Consider the following 17,129-nt stretch of genomic DNA (forward strand, 5'->3'; position numbering starts at 1 on the left):
GCTCCTGCTGAAAAGGGGGGGGGGGAGGAGGGGGAGAGGGAGGGAGGGAGGGAGAGAAGGGAAGAGGTTTTGCTGGGGAGGAAAGGGGGTAAAGGCGGTAAAGGTGTTTTGGAGTTCTTTTTAGCCTTTCCCTAATGACATCTTTCTCCTTGGGCATGCACTGCCACCTTCCAAGAATGTTTGTCTTGCTCTTGCTCCCCCAGCACTTTCTGGTTCTGAGTTGTCAGCTGGGAGGGCTAGGTTTACCTCACTTGTTTTGCTGTGGGTAAGGGAGGGAGAGGGGGTGTATTACATAATTAATCCTTCCACCTTCACTTTCTCCAGCTCAGTCTTCAGCCTACTGTTCTCACTTTTTTTGTTGTTGTTGTTGTTCTTATATGGAGGAGGTGAGAAAATAATGCTAGGGGTGTGTGTGTATGTGTTGCACTCAAGATTTCAAGGCCCAGAACAGGATTGCTGCTCTCTGAACCATTCAAAATCATTTCCTCTGGGAGTGCTGATGCAAACCCAAAGAAGAAATCTGAAAGATTACTTTCAATGCATATTTTAAGCACATATCCAGTGCAGATGCTATATCAATCTCCGATTATGATAGATTTGGATTTTTGATTTTTTGGTCCCCTATCTCCTATTTAAAAATTTTTTTAAAAAGAATTTATCCTCAGCTGACCTCTAGAATACTGGCATCCCATGAAGAACTGCCAGAGGAACAGGAGGTTCCTGCACACATAGGAGGCTGAACTGTTCCTGGGGTTTCAGGAATGGGGACAGGGAACGTGAATTAAGGAGCAGAGAGCAAAATTATCCTCCCACCCTGAACCAATGAAGGAGCAGGGCCAAAGAAATCAAATGAGCAAATTTCTCCTTTGGGCTTGAGAATGACCTTCAGATACTTGTGTCTGGAGGCACACAGTCTTTCAGTGGAATCAGTAGGTATAAAAATAAGTTTCAGGGATGTGTGATAAATCACATAAAAGTAAGCAACCCAGGGAAGCATAAGGGGATGTGATACACTAAAATGGCAAATGGCAGATGACAATATGCCACTCAGAGAGTGATGGTATCATATAAAAACATCTCAGAATATGAGAGTATGTTTTAGAGACACATGCCATATGACCGGAGACTGGACCTCCATGAGATATCTTGCAGAGTCATTTGATCATTCAAAAGTCTGATTTCCTGCTATTACTTTCATCTCACATTTATTCTAACATCTCAAAACCTTTCATTAGCTTCACCTTAGCTAATTTTTTCAGTGATCATCTTCTGGACCTCCTTCATTTATATGTAGAGTAATTTTTGCAACTTTTGTGCATGAGGTTCAAACCACCACAGAAGAGGAGGCAGAGGATTCTCTCTTTTCTTTGGGACATTCACAGCGCTCTTAAAGGTCTCAAAACCTACAAGCCATGAAAAATCCTCCAGCTGCTGTCCATAGAAAATATTTTAGAGTATTCCAAAAGCACCCTCACAGTCTTGGACTATGAAACTATTTGTTATGAGGTGCTTTGATTTCTAGGTGGAGGGATAAGGAAAAAAATCTAATGAATAAAAATTAAGTCTCTGCAATCTTTATCACATGTTTTTTTCTGCCATATTGTGAATATCTGGTGGTGAGTGTATGAAGTTTTAGTCAGCATGAATTTAGATTGACCTACATGTTTTACTGTAGCTTCTCTATTTTCAGGTAATACACATAGCCAAACTTAGCCTGATTATACCATTTACAGTAAAACATTACTCTGTACAGAAAACAAGAAGCAGATTTTTTCAAAAGAACTCCAGGACAGATTTTCCAGTGTTCTTTGACAACTGGGTCGGTATTTCTAGTACAGCTCAATCACTCTTTAGTCAGTTAAATGAGGCATCAGATTTTCAAAAGCACTCAGCAACTGGCAGGCAGAGATTTGATATGGATCCTTCCTGCTTCCCCCTCAAATCCTGTGTGACATACCCTGGCACCTAACTTACCCTTGTCCTTCTCCACCTCTGTGGCAAAATACATGATGCCTGACTGCTCAACCCTGAACCGGCTGCAGGTGCTTGTCAGATACCAGGAAAGCCTTCCAGTCTCCTAGTTTCTAGCATAGGGAAGAAAGAGAGTTTTGGTCCTCAGCTCTTTTGAAAATCTGACAAATGGTTGGTGCCGTCACTCCCCCAGTCCTCCTTTTACCTTGTAGATTTGATTGAGGAAACTGCTTTCAAAACACATGTCATTCCAAAGAGAAAATGATATGTCCTTCAGGACAAATACACAGGAACACTGAACCTGAGCAATATGAACTTTCATACTGTTTAGGGGACAAATTCTGCCCTCAGACATGTGAATACCATTTATACAAATCTGTCCTTATCTAAGGATGATAGCTGACCATTGGAACTGAGCTGGGGAACATATTTTTGCCCCCTGATTTGTTTTAAAAGTCAAGTAAAACAGTACTCTTATAAGGAAAATTTCACCATAGTCATAGTGCATGACTATATTTGTAACACAGCCAGAAGATGTCAAAAGCATTCTAAATTTAAATACATCATATGCAAAGTGCATATGAAGGCCACAAAGCATTACAAATGGAGGTGGGGTGATGCTGAAGAGAAAATAAAAAGAGAAGCTTTATTACTTCAGAATTCTGATAACAGCAGCTGTAGTTGTGGATGCTCTGCTGCTTGCTGAGTGTGACAGTAATACTGTGCTGGTCCTCAGGAAACCCAGACTCATTCCTAGTTTTGTCATTAGCTTGGATGAAGTGCAAAGTTCTGTGTCTGAGGTGTAATAATTCCATGCATCAGTACTGGCTGAGATGCATAGCAGTCCTGACGGAAAGTACGTAGGGGTTACAGGGTGGTAGAGGTGCCAGGCTGAATATGACCCATCATGATCTCTCACTGCAAAAAAAAGTAAACTATATACTTAGTTACATTAGGTGGAATGTGGCCAGCAGATCAAGAGAAGTTATGATTCCCTTGCTACTTGACACTAGTGAGACCACGCCTTTGATTCTGTATCCAGTTCTGGGTCCCCTAGTTCAGGATAGAGGTGGATACATTGGACATGGTTCAGTGGAGGGCTACAAAGATCATCATGCCATACAGGCACATGACCTCTGAGTAAAGTTGTGCTTGCTGAGTACAGTGAAGAAGAGGATAAGGGGCACTCTTAATAGTGGCCTATAACTATCTTTAAGGATAGTTACCAAGATGACAGAGCCAAACTCTTATTGGTAGTGTCAGATGATATAAAAAGCGGCAACAACTACAAGCTGTGGCTTGGGAAGTTCAGACTGAATATTAGCAAAAGAAATGTCACTTCAGTTTAAAAAAATAACCCTTCTTCGGGCTTTAAACCTCAAGGACAGTTTTTTTTTCAGTTGCACTTGTGTGCCTGAGGATGATGTCACTAGAGTATGTGAACTGCTAAAGATGAAGCTAAAAACATATGTGAATAGGAGATCACCTTTTTCCTCTGATAAAAGCTTTCTTCCCAAAATAACTATTTGGGAAGAAGGTTGCTGCTGTCATGTGCTCTGCTGGAGTATGTACAAAGTACTTCATACACATACAATTTGGTATCATTTCAAGTAGGAGCTAATGCCAGTGCTCCCATTAAAACATAAATAGGAAATACAAAGATGAATAAGTAGAGCAAAAGAAAATGGGAATAAAGAAGCGGGTCAGGTGGAGGATTGGCAGAGGAGGATTGGCAGAAAAGGTGAAAAAAAATCTGTGAAGATGTGCATAGAGAAGCACAGGGTAGCCATGGCAGGCAAATAAAGGCAGTGATAGAAAGGCTGAAGACAAAAGAAGATAGAATAAGAAAGCACTTTAAGGTCACAGAGAGTGTTCACATGGCCTGGATCAGTATTAAATTGTTATGTTTTTAGCAGTGGAATGTTCAGTCAATAAGACAGATTCCTTCCATTGGGTCTTTTAAGCGCTCCTGCCTCCCCTGACTCTGCAACTCTGTCTGTCTCTTTCCCAATCATTTCTGCACATGTCACAGAAAGATTAGACCAGGCAATTTCACTATTCTCAATACTTTGCATCTTGATAAAAGGAAGAAGACAGAAGAAAATCAGTCTGGAAAAGACTTCTCCCTCTTCTGTTTGACCTCAGACTTAAGCAGAAAGACTGTGCATCAGCTGCCTTTCTTCCATGTTGTATTTGGAAAAGAGAAGAAGGGGATAACACTAGGATTGGGAGCAATCACTGTGCTCTAACTCATCTTTCTAAGTGGAGGATAAAATACTGTAGCACTGACTTCTTCCTGCTCCAAAATCCCCCCAAAATTTTGCTTGTTATCTGATCAAAGGAAGACAGGGGGCAGGTCCTCATCTAGTCTTATTTTGTATTGTTCTTTCCAGTTAGTAGCCCTGCATTAACTGATGCCAGCTGAAGATTCTGCCCTTCAAGTGAAAAACTGCCATAACTGATGAGTCAAGGCTGACTAGTTCTCATCAACTTTTTTTTTTCTTTATGGAATCTTCAGAAAGTGACTGTTTTTCAGTGATTTTAGTTCTTTACCTGTTATTGAAATTAATATTACTGGTCAGAAAGTCACAGTGATTTCTTTTGCCTCAAAATACACACAATATTTGGCAAACCTTCCAATCTCCTGATGCCTCTTCTAAACAAATTGTGTCTCACAGAAATGCCAGTAGTCCAGATAGATTTCTTAGATCCTGCAAATCACCCATATTCATCCTGAAGATTCTGAGGTGAATTTTAATAAACACTGGATGTAAATATCTTTTATGTTGTAAATATTTTTTATGTTGTTTCCTCTTGGGCCTTCAGCTTTCCTCGTTACTCTTAGTACTTTTTAAAATATCATCTTCTTTTCCTTATTTATGAATAGTAACACATTCTAACCTGCTCTGGGCATTACTGCTTCTCAGAGTTGTATCAAACTACTCTTTCCATGGCTATATCCTCCACTGCAAATTTCAAAATTCTCCCTTTTCTTCTTACAGTTCTTTACAGTACATATTTATTTTGTTCTTTTTCAGCCAAATTTTATTCTCCCAGCATTTTCTTCTGCTAATAGGCATTTTCAGTTTATCCTAGGTATATTTTCAGGTCTTTGAAAAGATTGTGCTGCAGACTTTGAGAAATATAAAATTCAGCACTTAAGGGGACCCAGACATTTCCCACTGTTCCATAATCCTTCATCACTTGCCATCTTCCCATTCAATTTTCTGCTTCCATTCAAAATTATTATTGTCTGTTTGTCCTTGCTGGATTTGTTTAGCTTTACCTTAATTGTAGTAATTAACACTGGGGATTTTTTTGGTAATAAGCAATGTTAGTCCCTATTAAGTGGTGTTACACATTACACAGATTCCTTAAATACTATTGCATGATCTTCAACATCTCTAATAGTTTGGTTGAAATATTTGTAACTATGTTGTTAGTTTTTAACCACTGATGTTAAATTTGAGTGAGGAAAGGTCTATCAAAAGCTAAGCTGATCTGAGCTACCTCACCATTGCCACAAGCCTAGAGTATACACACAGACACTTACTATTGCTCTGTTAATTCAGTGTAACTTGTTAAACTATGGAAACCTAGTCATGAACTGAACCCATAGCTATGCATACAGGGATGAAACACCTTGTCCCTTGCAGACTCATTTCCAGAATTTTTATATTTTTTCTAAAGTTGTAGGCTTCATTTTATTTAGGGAGAGAAACTGTATTTTGCATTCAAAAAAAGGAAAATTAATCTAAATTTAACCAAAATATTCCTTTCATTATTTTGTTCATAATGAGTGCTAAAGCAATGAAAAGTTGTAATTGGGTCAGCTTAAAGATTCTGCTGAAAGAAAGTTCTATTCTGAAAACTCTTATATAGGCCACCAAAGTGGGTCTCCGATCCTCAGTGGGTTAGGATGCTTAGAGGAGCTGGATGGCTATTGAGAATTGAAATTACCTCCAATGGCAGAGATAAATGGGCATAATATCCTGAAATGTAAAATGCTGACCTGCATAATATGACCTTGTTCAATTCCTGTCTAACCATTCTGAAACACATACACTCAGAATGACCAACAAAATATCTCTGAAGGTTGATACGAAAGTTGTCCTCAAGTTACAGAGATGAGACTAGTTATGAGATAAGATATATTATGAAAAATACTTTTCCACATAATACAGTTGGTTTCCTATCTTCTCAAAGTTCTCAGATTACCTTTCTTCTGGGATGTGATGCAGAATTTTCAGTTTCTGGGATATCAGTTTACTTCTGTTGAAATTCATGGGTGGATATTGAAAATCAGTTTTATAAGGCATATCCAAATTCCACATGAGATAATTTGAATGGCTCTAAATGATCTCCTTAACATAGGGATCAGGTCCTTGATGTGAAGCTTCTCATAAATCTCATGACTGGGCTGTTGATTCTTCATGTTTCTTTTACCTTCCAGACATCTTGCTTTTCTTTTCTTGTCTATTATTTTCACAGAATCACAGAATCACAGAATCACAGAATGGTTGAGATTGGAAGGGACCCCTGGAGATCATCTAGTCCAACCACCACTGCTCAAGAAGGGTCACCTAGAACACATTGCACAGGATCATGTCCAGGCAGGTTTTGAATATCTCCAGAGAAGGAGACTCCACAACCTCTCTGGGCAACCTCTTCCAGTGCTCTGTCACCCTCACAGTAAAGAAGTTTTTCCTCATATCCAGATAGAGCTTCCTGGGTTTCAGTTTGTGCCTGTTGCCTCTTCTCCTATTGCTGGGCTCCACTGAAAAGAGTCTGGCTCTGTCTTCTCAACACCCTCCCTTTAGATATTTATATACATTACTAAGATCCCCTCTCAGTCTTCTCTTCACCAGGCAGAACAGGCCCAGCTCTCTCAGCCTTTCCTCATAAGAAAGATGCTCCAGTGCCCTCATCATCTCTGTAGCCCTTTGCTGGACTTGCTCCAGTAGTGCCACATCCGTCTTGTACTGGGGAGCCCAGAACTGGACACACTACTCCACATGTGGCCTCAGCAGGGCTGAGTCGAGGGGGAGAATCACCTCCCTCCACCTGCTGACAACACTCTTCCTGATGCACCCCACCCCTCCCCCACTCCCCCCCCCAGGATACCATTGGCCTTCTTGGCCACAAGGGCACATTGCTGCCTCGTGCTTAACTTGGTGTCCAGCAGCACTCCCAGGTCCTTCTCTGCAGAGCTGCTTTCCAGCAGCTCAGCCCCCAGCCTGTCCTGCTGTAGGGCCTTATTTCCCCCCCCCCCCCCTCGGTGCAGGACCCTGCAATTGCCTTTGTTGAACTTCAGGAGGTTCCTGCCTGCTCATCTCGCCAGCCCCCTCTGACCGGCAGCACGGCCCTCTGCTGCATCAGCCACTCCTCCCCGGTTTGTATCATCAGCAAACTTGCCGAGGAGGCACTCTGTCCCTTCAGCCAGGTCGCTGATGAAGAAGTTGAGCAAGACTGGACCCAGGACTGCCCCCTGGCGCGGCGACGCTAGCTACAGGCCTCCACCTAGACTCTCCACATCAGTGGAGCACAACCCTCTGAGCTCTGCCAGCCAGCCAGTTCTCAAGCCACCTCACCGGCCACTCATCTAACCCACGCTTCCTGAGCTTACCTATGAGGATGTCACAGGAGACAGTGTGGAAAGCCTTCCTGAAGTCAAGGTCGACAACATCCACTGCTCTCGCCTCATCTACCCAGGCAGGCATTCCAGCATAGAAGGCTGTCAGATCGGTTAAGCATCATTTCCCCTCGGGGAAGGCACGCTGACCACTCCTGCTCGCCTTCTGGTCCGCCACAGCCTTAGAGATGGCCCCCAGGACGAGCTGCTCCATCACCTTTCGAGGGATGGAGGTGAGCCTGACTGGCCTGTAGTTCCCTGGGTGCTCCTTCTTGCCCTTTTCGAAGAGTGGGGTGACGCTGGCTTTCCTCCGGTCCTCAGGCACCTCTCCTGTTCTCCAGGACCTTGCAAAGATGATGGAGAGTGGCCTAGCAATAACATCCGCCAGCTCCCTCAGCACTCGTGGGTGCATCCCAGCGGGGCCCATGGATTTGTGGGTGTCAGGTTTCACTAAATGATCTCTAACCCCATCCTCGTCAACCAAGGGGAAGGCTTCCTTTCTCCAGACTTTCTCTCTTGCCTCCAGCGTCTGCGAGTCCTGAGGGCTGGCCTGAGCAGGAAAGACTGACGCAAAGGCGGCATTCAGTAACTCTGCCTTCTCTCACCAGGACAGCCACCCCATTCAGCAGCGGGCCCGCATTTTCCCTAGTCTTCCTTTTGCTCCTGATGTATGCGAAGAAGCCCTTCTTCTTGTCCTTGACATCCCTTGCCAGATTTAATTCCAAATGGGCCCTGGCCTTCCTCGTCGCATCCCTGCAGACGCTGACAACGTGCCTATAGTCCTCCCAAGTGGCCTGTCCCCCTTTCCACATTCTCTCTACTTCCTTCTTCCGGCTGAGTTTTGCCAGGAGCTCCTTGCTCAGCCATGCAGGCCTCCTGCCTCCTTACTCATAGCGATGCTCCGACCTTGAGCTTGCAGGAAGTGATGCTTGACTAGTAACCCGCTCTCTTGGGCACCCCCCGCTCCTTCTAGGGCCCTAACCCATGGGATTCCTCCAAGTAGGTCCCTGAAGAGGCCAAAGTTTGCTCTGCTGAAGTCCAGGGCTGCGATCCTGCTTATTGCCCTGCCTCCTCCTCGCAGCATCCTGAACTCCACCATCTCGCGGTCACTGCCCCCAAGGCTGCCCCCGACCTTCGCATCTTCGGCCGGTCCTTCTCTGTTTGTTAGTACGAGGTGCAGCAGCAGCACACCTCTCCTCGTTGGCTCCTCCACCACCTGTGTCCAAAAGTTATCACCAATGCTCTGCAGGAACTTCCTGGAGTGTTTGTGCCTAGCTGTGTTGTGTCTCCAGCAGCTATCAGGCTGGTTGAAGTCCCCCATGAGAACCGGCGCCCATGATCGTGAGGCTACTTCCAGCTGCCTGCAGAAGGCCTCCGCCGCTTCCTCTTCCTGATCAGGTGGCCTGCAGTAAACACCCACCACAGTGTCCCCCATGCTAGCCTGCCCTTTAATCCTTCCCCATAAGCTCTCGACTCGCTCTTCAGCCACCCCTAGGCAGAGCTCGATACATTCCTGTTGCTCTCTCACCTAAAGAGCATCTCCACCACCTCGCTTTCCTGGCCTGTCCTTCCTAAAAAGCAGGTAGCCATCTAGGACAGCACGCCAGTCATGTGAACTATCCCACCATGTCTCTGTAATTGCAATGAGATCATGGCCCTGTGACTGCGCAGAGATCTCTAGTTCTTCCTTTTTATTCCCCATACTGTGTGCATTTGGTGTTTAGTAAAGTAAAGCTAAAATAACAAGATGGAATTATCAGAATCAAGTCTTTCTGTCCCTGAGAACTGGAAACATACTTAAACTTCTCAGCACAGCTTCATTGTCTATGATTTTTCAAAAGTGACTATCCCTGAGACAGAAATTTTACCAACTACTTTTTTTCATTTTCCAGGGTGCTTATTGAGGCCTGATGATTCATGAATATTTGCAGTTTCCTATGTGATCATTATCTGGATTTGGCTCTGCAAGTTCCTCTTCCTTATTTGTTCAACCTTCAAACTTTCCGTGTGATTTTCTCTCTCTCTCTCTTTTTTTTTTTTTTTGGTGTGTGTGTTGAATTTCACTTTTGAAGAATGCTTACTGTCTTAGCCATTTCCAAATCTTCACTAATTTACTGTAGTATCTGAGCCTCCCTTTTACTTCTATGTTCCCTGACATATAAATAAAATTTCCTTGCAGCCTTACTAATGTCCTTAGCTATAGCTTTAAGTCACTTTTCTTATGAATCCTTTCTCCTACTAACTTTAACGGGTTGAACAATGCCCTTCACTTCCCTCTCCCTTTTTCATTTCTGCTGCAGCCTGCAATTTAAACTTCAGAGTTCAGAGCATCATCTTAGGAAGACACACTGGCTCTTAGCTCTTGTACTGAGGATTCATGGCAGTTTTAGGTCTGTTTGTTCTTGGTTTTTCATTTTTAAATCCTTACCCAAACAACTCCTTCACAACAGTCTTAATGATAGTATTATGTCTTCTTCCTATCATTAGCACATTGAATATGTAGACTCATGCATATTCTCTCCTTTTCTTTCTCTATCATCTCATATGCAGATCAGCAATTTCCCAACTTTTGACCCTGAAAATTTCACACATGATTCTTGACAAGCTTTGAACTGTAACAGTATAAAATCTAAAATGGTATTGATTACTGTGATGCTGTGGAGCACTCAGTATATTTCTGCACACTGTGGAGTAAGGTTGTAACTTACATCTGTTAAACAGAGTTCGATGGGCATTTCTGGAACAAATGTTGCTGTCCTACTTTTCACTGGGGATCAGCCTTTAAGGAAGGTGAACTCCGGGGAATATATTTTGAAATTAAGAGGGAATATAACTTCTTTTTTTAAAACCCAGAGACACTTCAAAAAAGTCCTATCGGCAGCATCTATCATCACTGATAGATCCAAGACAGAGGCTTTCAAAGAAGGAAGGTAGAAATTGAGCTTCATTCATGTCAGTCTTGTACTCAAATCATAAGAAACTGCCAGCCTGGTGATAGCCAAAAACTTCTGAGTGAGCTGAGAAGGAATGGAAGGAACTGGGAATTGGCTCCCCAGCACAGGAAAGATACAGATATACAGGAGCGAGTCCAGTGAAGGGCTACTATGATGATTAAGGGATTGGAGCATCTCTTATGAGAAGAGACTGAGAGAGCTGGGATTATTTAGCCTCAAGAAGAGAAGGCTTTGGGGGGAGAGGATCTTGCCAATGTGGATAAATACCTGACAAGGGTGGGGAGTAAAGAAAATGAACCCTGACTCTTCTCAGTCATATCCAGTGAAAGGACAAGAGGTGATGGGCACAAACTGAAATACAGGAAATTCTATTTAAACATACGAAAAAACTTGTCCTGATTTAATTCAAGCAAGATGATTTGTTGCCTTGTAAATATAAAATCTTAGTAGATTTTTTTCTTCTTAGGCTACTCTCTATGGTTAATCTTTTTAATTGCTGTGTCACACAGGGTTAAAGGAATTTAACTAGATCACAGATGAAGTTACAACAGTTGAGATTACTCCTTTCTTTCTTTGCCCAATTTTTGGCACTTTCGTATATCGTATCAGTTTCTGTCACCTTCTGTTTTTCACCCATTCTCAAGTTTCTGTTCTTTTTCTCTCACTTTTGTTGGGAAATAGAATACAGACTTCTTGATAGGTTGAAAAATGACAGATTTATATATTTGCCTCTTTCAGTGATATGCATAAGGCTTAGACAACACTCTTGGAGAGCATTTTAAACAGAAGATGTACAAGAAACAGAGGGCTCTGTCAGGCCCAGCAAGCTGCAGTCTGTCTTCTCCATTCTTCCTTTTGTATAACTGTCTTATATACTAACTCATTCTGCTATGTGTCTCACTTTTTGATGTTACAAACAGTTTCCTTCCAACACATACAAGTTCAGCCATCACTATTGACAAGCCAGTGAGTGAGGCAGTGATAGTGGGTTGGAATTTTTTTCTTTCCAGTTCATTTTTCCCTTCCTCTTCCACTAAGAAAAACTGAAAATTCTGTTGCATCTTATTAAAGCACAAAAAATAAGAAACTCTGATCAGTACTACGGGAGTTTCATGGGCTGGGAATGATGTAACTTATTTTCTAGAACCAGTATAAAACTCAGCAAAAGCTAGGTCATACAGTACTGCCTGATGAAGGTCGCAATATATTAAATCCAATCAGGCTTTGGCCAGGTTATAGTGTGTAGTCAGCACTTTGAGATGCCTAAGATGATGATCTTTCTAGCTGCAAACAGAGCTCAGCCTTCCAGGTTAATTGATCATGTTGTGGACTTTGGCAATATTGATCTGGAGATTCTGCTAGTTCATCTGTGGTCCCTGCCAGAAGGAAGATAGATTTATTTACACCGAACTCTGTCTTTTCTTTCGCCTTTCAAAACACCAGGGTGATATGGCTCCAGTCTTCTGAATGCCCTATTGGGAATCAGATGATTAACAGATCAGTTAAGGGCTGTCTGTTCAATAAAAGAAACCAGTAAACAACAACCTTTACTAATGGTGTACATTGGCATAACACAGGTATATCATAGTGATCTTTGTGTTAATGGTGCCCATCTCTCCTTCTTCAAACCAAATAAAATAAAAGCTGGTAGCAGCAAGGTTAAAAAAGCCACACTTGAGGAGGGCATGAACTTTATATGTAGTATTCCTGTATCTTCTTTCAGGGAGAAAACACTTCATGAGCAGTGCATTATGGTTTTGCTAGGAATGTTCAGAGACCTGCTGGATATAATAAAGAATCTCTGGGAATACAGATGTATAGAGTATCATTTGCGGAAATTAGAGTATAGCCAGTGAGTATAGTAGTTAGTCACAGTTTGCATGATTGTGAAAGCTTTCTTCTGAGAAGGGAAGGAGAAGTGGAGCAAGATCATAGCTAGTACTACTAAAGGCAAGGCAAAGCTTCTTTAAAGGGAGAGCTTTTGATAGCAGCTACTTTTGTAACAGTAGCAGCTCAGAGAAGCTCATCATGGTCAGGACCCCAGTGGTCTGAATATTTCCCTTCAGGTTCTGCTTCAGGTAGTTTGCTATCTAAGTAGATGAGAGTGATAAGGAATAGCATTCTTTCCCTGTTTCTTGTTTTATGCTAGTGTCACAGAACTCATGAGAATTATATATAATGTACAACAAATTCCAGGAGAGCTGGACCAAAGCCAGTAACTGTTGCTAGGTCTATTTTGGTAGTAGACAGGATCTGCCTGGACTGGCATGACTTTCCTAGCAAGCTGGAAAAACTGGGAACAAAATTCAGACTGCTAGATGAAAATGGCACATAATCAAAATTGGAGGATTTGGAAATATTGTGCTACTGCAGAGAAATCTTCTTGCCACTAAGCTAGTTTGTGTGATCCATTCTTTTTCTTTAGGAACACTGCCTACTTCAGTGCGCAAAAGGGAAGAACAGAATGGCTGGGGTTAAAAAGATGGCTAAACCAACAAAACTCTAAATAAAAATATTCTTATCTTCACTGAAATCCTGGGGTTTGTGAGGGGTTTGATAACAAACAAAATCTCTTCAAAAAACTATAGCTTTTCAAAAACTATAAGAAAATGGCACAAACTTTCCTTTGCACCTAATTTGTCCTGGAAAAAAATAAAAATGATTATTCAGTAAATCCATATGTGTACCAGCTTCCAAAGAAATACTTACTTGGTGAGGAGGAGAAAGGAAACCTAGGGGATTCTAAAACACAGAAGATTCATGTTACAAGTCAATTTAAGGCAAGGTTTTGAAATGGCATCTGAAAGGTCATGTTCATTCAGTGAGAGTATAAGCTCAGGAGAAATTTGGGACATACTGTTGTCAAAAATAATATGCTAATCTTCATCTTTTGCTGTCAGGATGACTAAAAAAAACAAACTTAAGCCACATTGATCCTAAAATGTTCTCTGTAAAGTATGGTCAAACAAAAGAATGAACCTTGAAGGCCATTTTTAATAGAAAAAGTTATTGAACTTTCTAACATATATGGGTGAAACACATACATGGTTAGAAGCGTTATATTCTCATCCTGTCTCTGCCCCTGATTAGTGATGATTTCCTCCCTGTTCCAGTTTTTTAATGTATAATATTAGACTATTTATTCACCTGTGTGAATAAATCCTCCCGTGGAAAGGATTAATTAATTGTGTCTGTACATGCTTTGTATTATACACAATTCTCTCTAAATGCAAAGTATTATTTAAAATCTTCCTTATATGGAACAGAAGGAGGGGATAAACCACCTGGATTATCATATTAGGTACTCTAATAGGACATCATCATATATTATAATGATTTACCAAATACTTATTCCATACAAACACCCATACACTGCAAATCAAAAATGCTTCATTGCCCGGTATGATCTTACAACTTGCAGTACTGAAAACCAAACAAAAGTTCTCAAACTGTAATTTACAAGAGAAAAAGAGCAGAAGAGATGTAAGGCATGGTCAAGTAGAGGGCACTTTCAAATAGAGTAGCCTTCATCTTGGTTACTCCCTTGGGCTGAATGTGTTTTATATGATTTTAGATTAGATTTTTTAATTATGTTGCCTCTCTGAGTGATACTCTACTGTACCTAAAAGGTGCTTTATCTTCAGCACAAGTATAGAGGCAAGCAAAGAGAAAAAAACTCTCACATCTAAAAATAAAGCAATCCCATTATGGAATTTAAAGATTGAATTGTGATATAATAATGAAATTCAAGTTTGTGGCCAATGTAGAGCCTGTGAAACCTATAAATTATAGATGTACTAATCAAGATATTCCAACTTTATGAGCTCCCAAACCCGGTCATCTTGACCTCTCTAAGAACTATTTATGACCATTACCATCAGTGCTAACTATACAGCATCAGCTCTGTGGTATTGTATGCTCACAGCTAATTTTGTGTATGTGGTGATCATGATTAGTATTGTATAAGAACTGACCATTAGCAAGTGTGTTGCTGATGACTGAATTTAGTAAAAGTTTAGTTTTACAGTTTAAAACTGACCTGATCTGTCAGTTTTCTAAATACTCCCATCACAGCAATTTGTAATGCCTTAACTGATACATATTTATATATATATTCGTGAGATACACTCATTTGAAATGAGTTACAGTCATGGTATAGCTAGGTAACAGGCCTGCGACAGTGTGCATACCCAGCATAGTCCTTAATTCCCTGGGTTTCCCTGTGGAACTTCAGAGCTAGTCTCTACCTGGATGAGACAATGGACTGATCTGACATAATGGACTAACTGGAGACAAGGAGATTGACTGAACTCCTAGTTGCCTTCCAATGAAGTATTGAACTGTTACAGAAGCTCTCCATGTGGGAATTTCAGACAGTCCTGGAGGTTCCACCAGGCAGTTCCTGCACTGCACAGGCCAACTGATAGACATTATTAGCATGTTGTTGTCCCAGAGACTACCCCAGTTAGTTCCTGGCCTTATATGTTGCTATGTAGTTGTTAGGGTTGCAACTTCTATTAGATAGATGTTATGAAAAACACATGTATTTGGTAGAAATAGCAGAACTAAACTTATACAAGAATGTTTGCCCAGCGAGTCGCTACACCAGTCAATCAGCAATAGCTCAGAACAGTCCACTGACTAAAGATCAAACAATCTGGAAGGGCTCTCCAACTCATAAAACTCATCCTCCTCAGTCTGAAGGGGAGAGGCATGACCTTCCCCCCACCTTCAGGGACACATGACCATGGAGGACTTCCAGGGATGCCTGGGACCAAGCTTGCACGACCAGAACTGACATACTTAACACCCTACTCCTCCTGACCACTGACAACTGCTGCTCTTGGCAGCAAAGGGGAAGTGGGGATAACCACTTTTCTGTAATTTTTTAGAGTTCTATGTATCAGTAACCATTCTTTCACAGAGACAATAAATATCCAAACTCCTTCACACACATCCAAATATTGCATAACAATTAAAGAGTGCTTTAGTCTGCCCTGACCTTAACCACAACAAAATCCTGTGCACTCTGTTCTGGAGAAAGTGGCAAGTTGTTTTGTAATTTTGTTTTTTGTACAGGTGTATTGTATTAATCCCATGCAGACTTTTGAGGGGATCTGTGCTGGCTTAAAGGAAAGGCCTCTTTCCCAGACAGACATTTGCAATTATTTCCATTGTGCATCCTCCTGCCTTAGCATCACAAGGGCTGATTTGAGTGTGCATGCCAGAGTGGAACAGAAGGCTCAAGAGATTATCAAAAGAATACTGTCTTTTTAATCCCTACATCACAGAATCAGATTTAGTTGAAGTCGTTTGTTGTAGAATTGTTGTCCTCTAATGGGCATTTATCTGAGTCAGCATGTGAAAAGAACTAATGAGCTCAAAATGCAGCTCCACCAGGCAATTTTCTCAACAGCAAGGTTGGTTGTCCACTGTTAACTTTTTTGTTTGCTAGCATACTTGTTTGTCTGGCTGCAGGCTGATCCAGCCAGGGGAACTGATTATAATTACAAATACTCTTTCGTTTGTTTTTTTCACAGGGAGGGACATTTTGCTCTTGTAGAGGTTATTTATACTCTATTTTAGTTTGCTAAATCAATTCACTGTTTGGCTGCACAAAGAGTAGAACTAGCACAAACCAGCTGGAGGGATAGATCCAAAGGGCAAGGCACAGGGTCATCCAACAAATAGCGGAGGAGGAGAAGGCTCATATGCCTTCTTCTTACCTCTATAGAACCTGAGTCATATAGTCAGAGTCGGAATCTCTGTGTGGAGGATGGGAGATCCTGGTGACAGAGATCTCCAAGCATACCCCCCATGCCTTCATCCTATCCTCAGGTTTATGGTGTTTGAGGAAAACTCAAACTGTTTGAAGACATGCTGTCTTTTCTTCAGTCCCCTTGTATAACTTAAGGGACTACCTATGGCCTTAGAGACTATATTTAAAGCTCCTCTAACTTTCCTCAGGTACTCAGTTAGAGGTTAGAACGTTACAAGCATGTTCTAAATGATATTACATGTTGATGTTTCCCAAGAGACCTTGAGCCTGCTGAAGATTCTCTGTACAGGAACTTACCTGAGTCAGAATTTATGGCTGCTTAAGCAGCACCAAGTGGAGCGGGAATAATATTATGCCCCATTGAATAGTGTTAGAGCAGTTTCTTTTTGAACTACATTTCTGAAGTAGAAATGTTGCTGGAATTTTTTTTCAAAGTAATAAAACCATTCATACATTTCTTGAATAGAAAGCATTTTATTTAAAGTGTTTCTTCACTGGCTGAGAACTGAAGCATAGAATAAATTCTGGGAGCCTACTGATCTGAAAGCAAGCCATATATTTCTAAGTAGACATGCACAACTAAACTGAGGACTAAACGTTCAGTTGGCAGACAGAAAAGTAAAGGTCACTTTTTTATTCAGAAACAGAACCTGAATATTATGCTTCTAAATCACAGTGAAGACATCTGCCAGATCTTTGAAACTGCTGAGCACTAAACTTGAATCTTATGCCTGAAAAATCCTGGTAACAAATATTAGCACACTCTCAGGTGTCAAATATGCAATTGTGTCAA

The sequence above is a fragment of the Apteryx mantelli genome, chromosome 1 (assembly GCF_036417845.1).
Source record: "Apteryx mantelli isolate bAptMan1 chromosome 1, bAptMan1.hap1, whole genome shotgun sequence".
NCBI lineage: Eukaryota > Metazoa > Chordata > Aves > Apterygiformes > Apterygidae > Apteryx > Apteryx mantelli.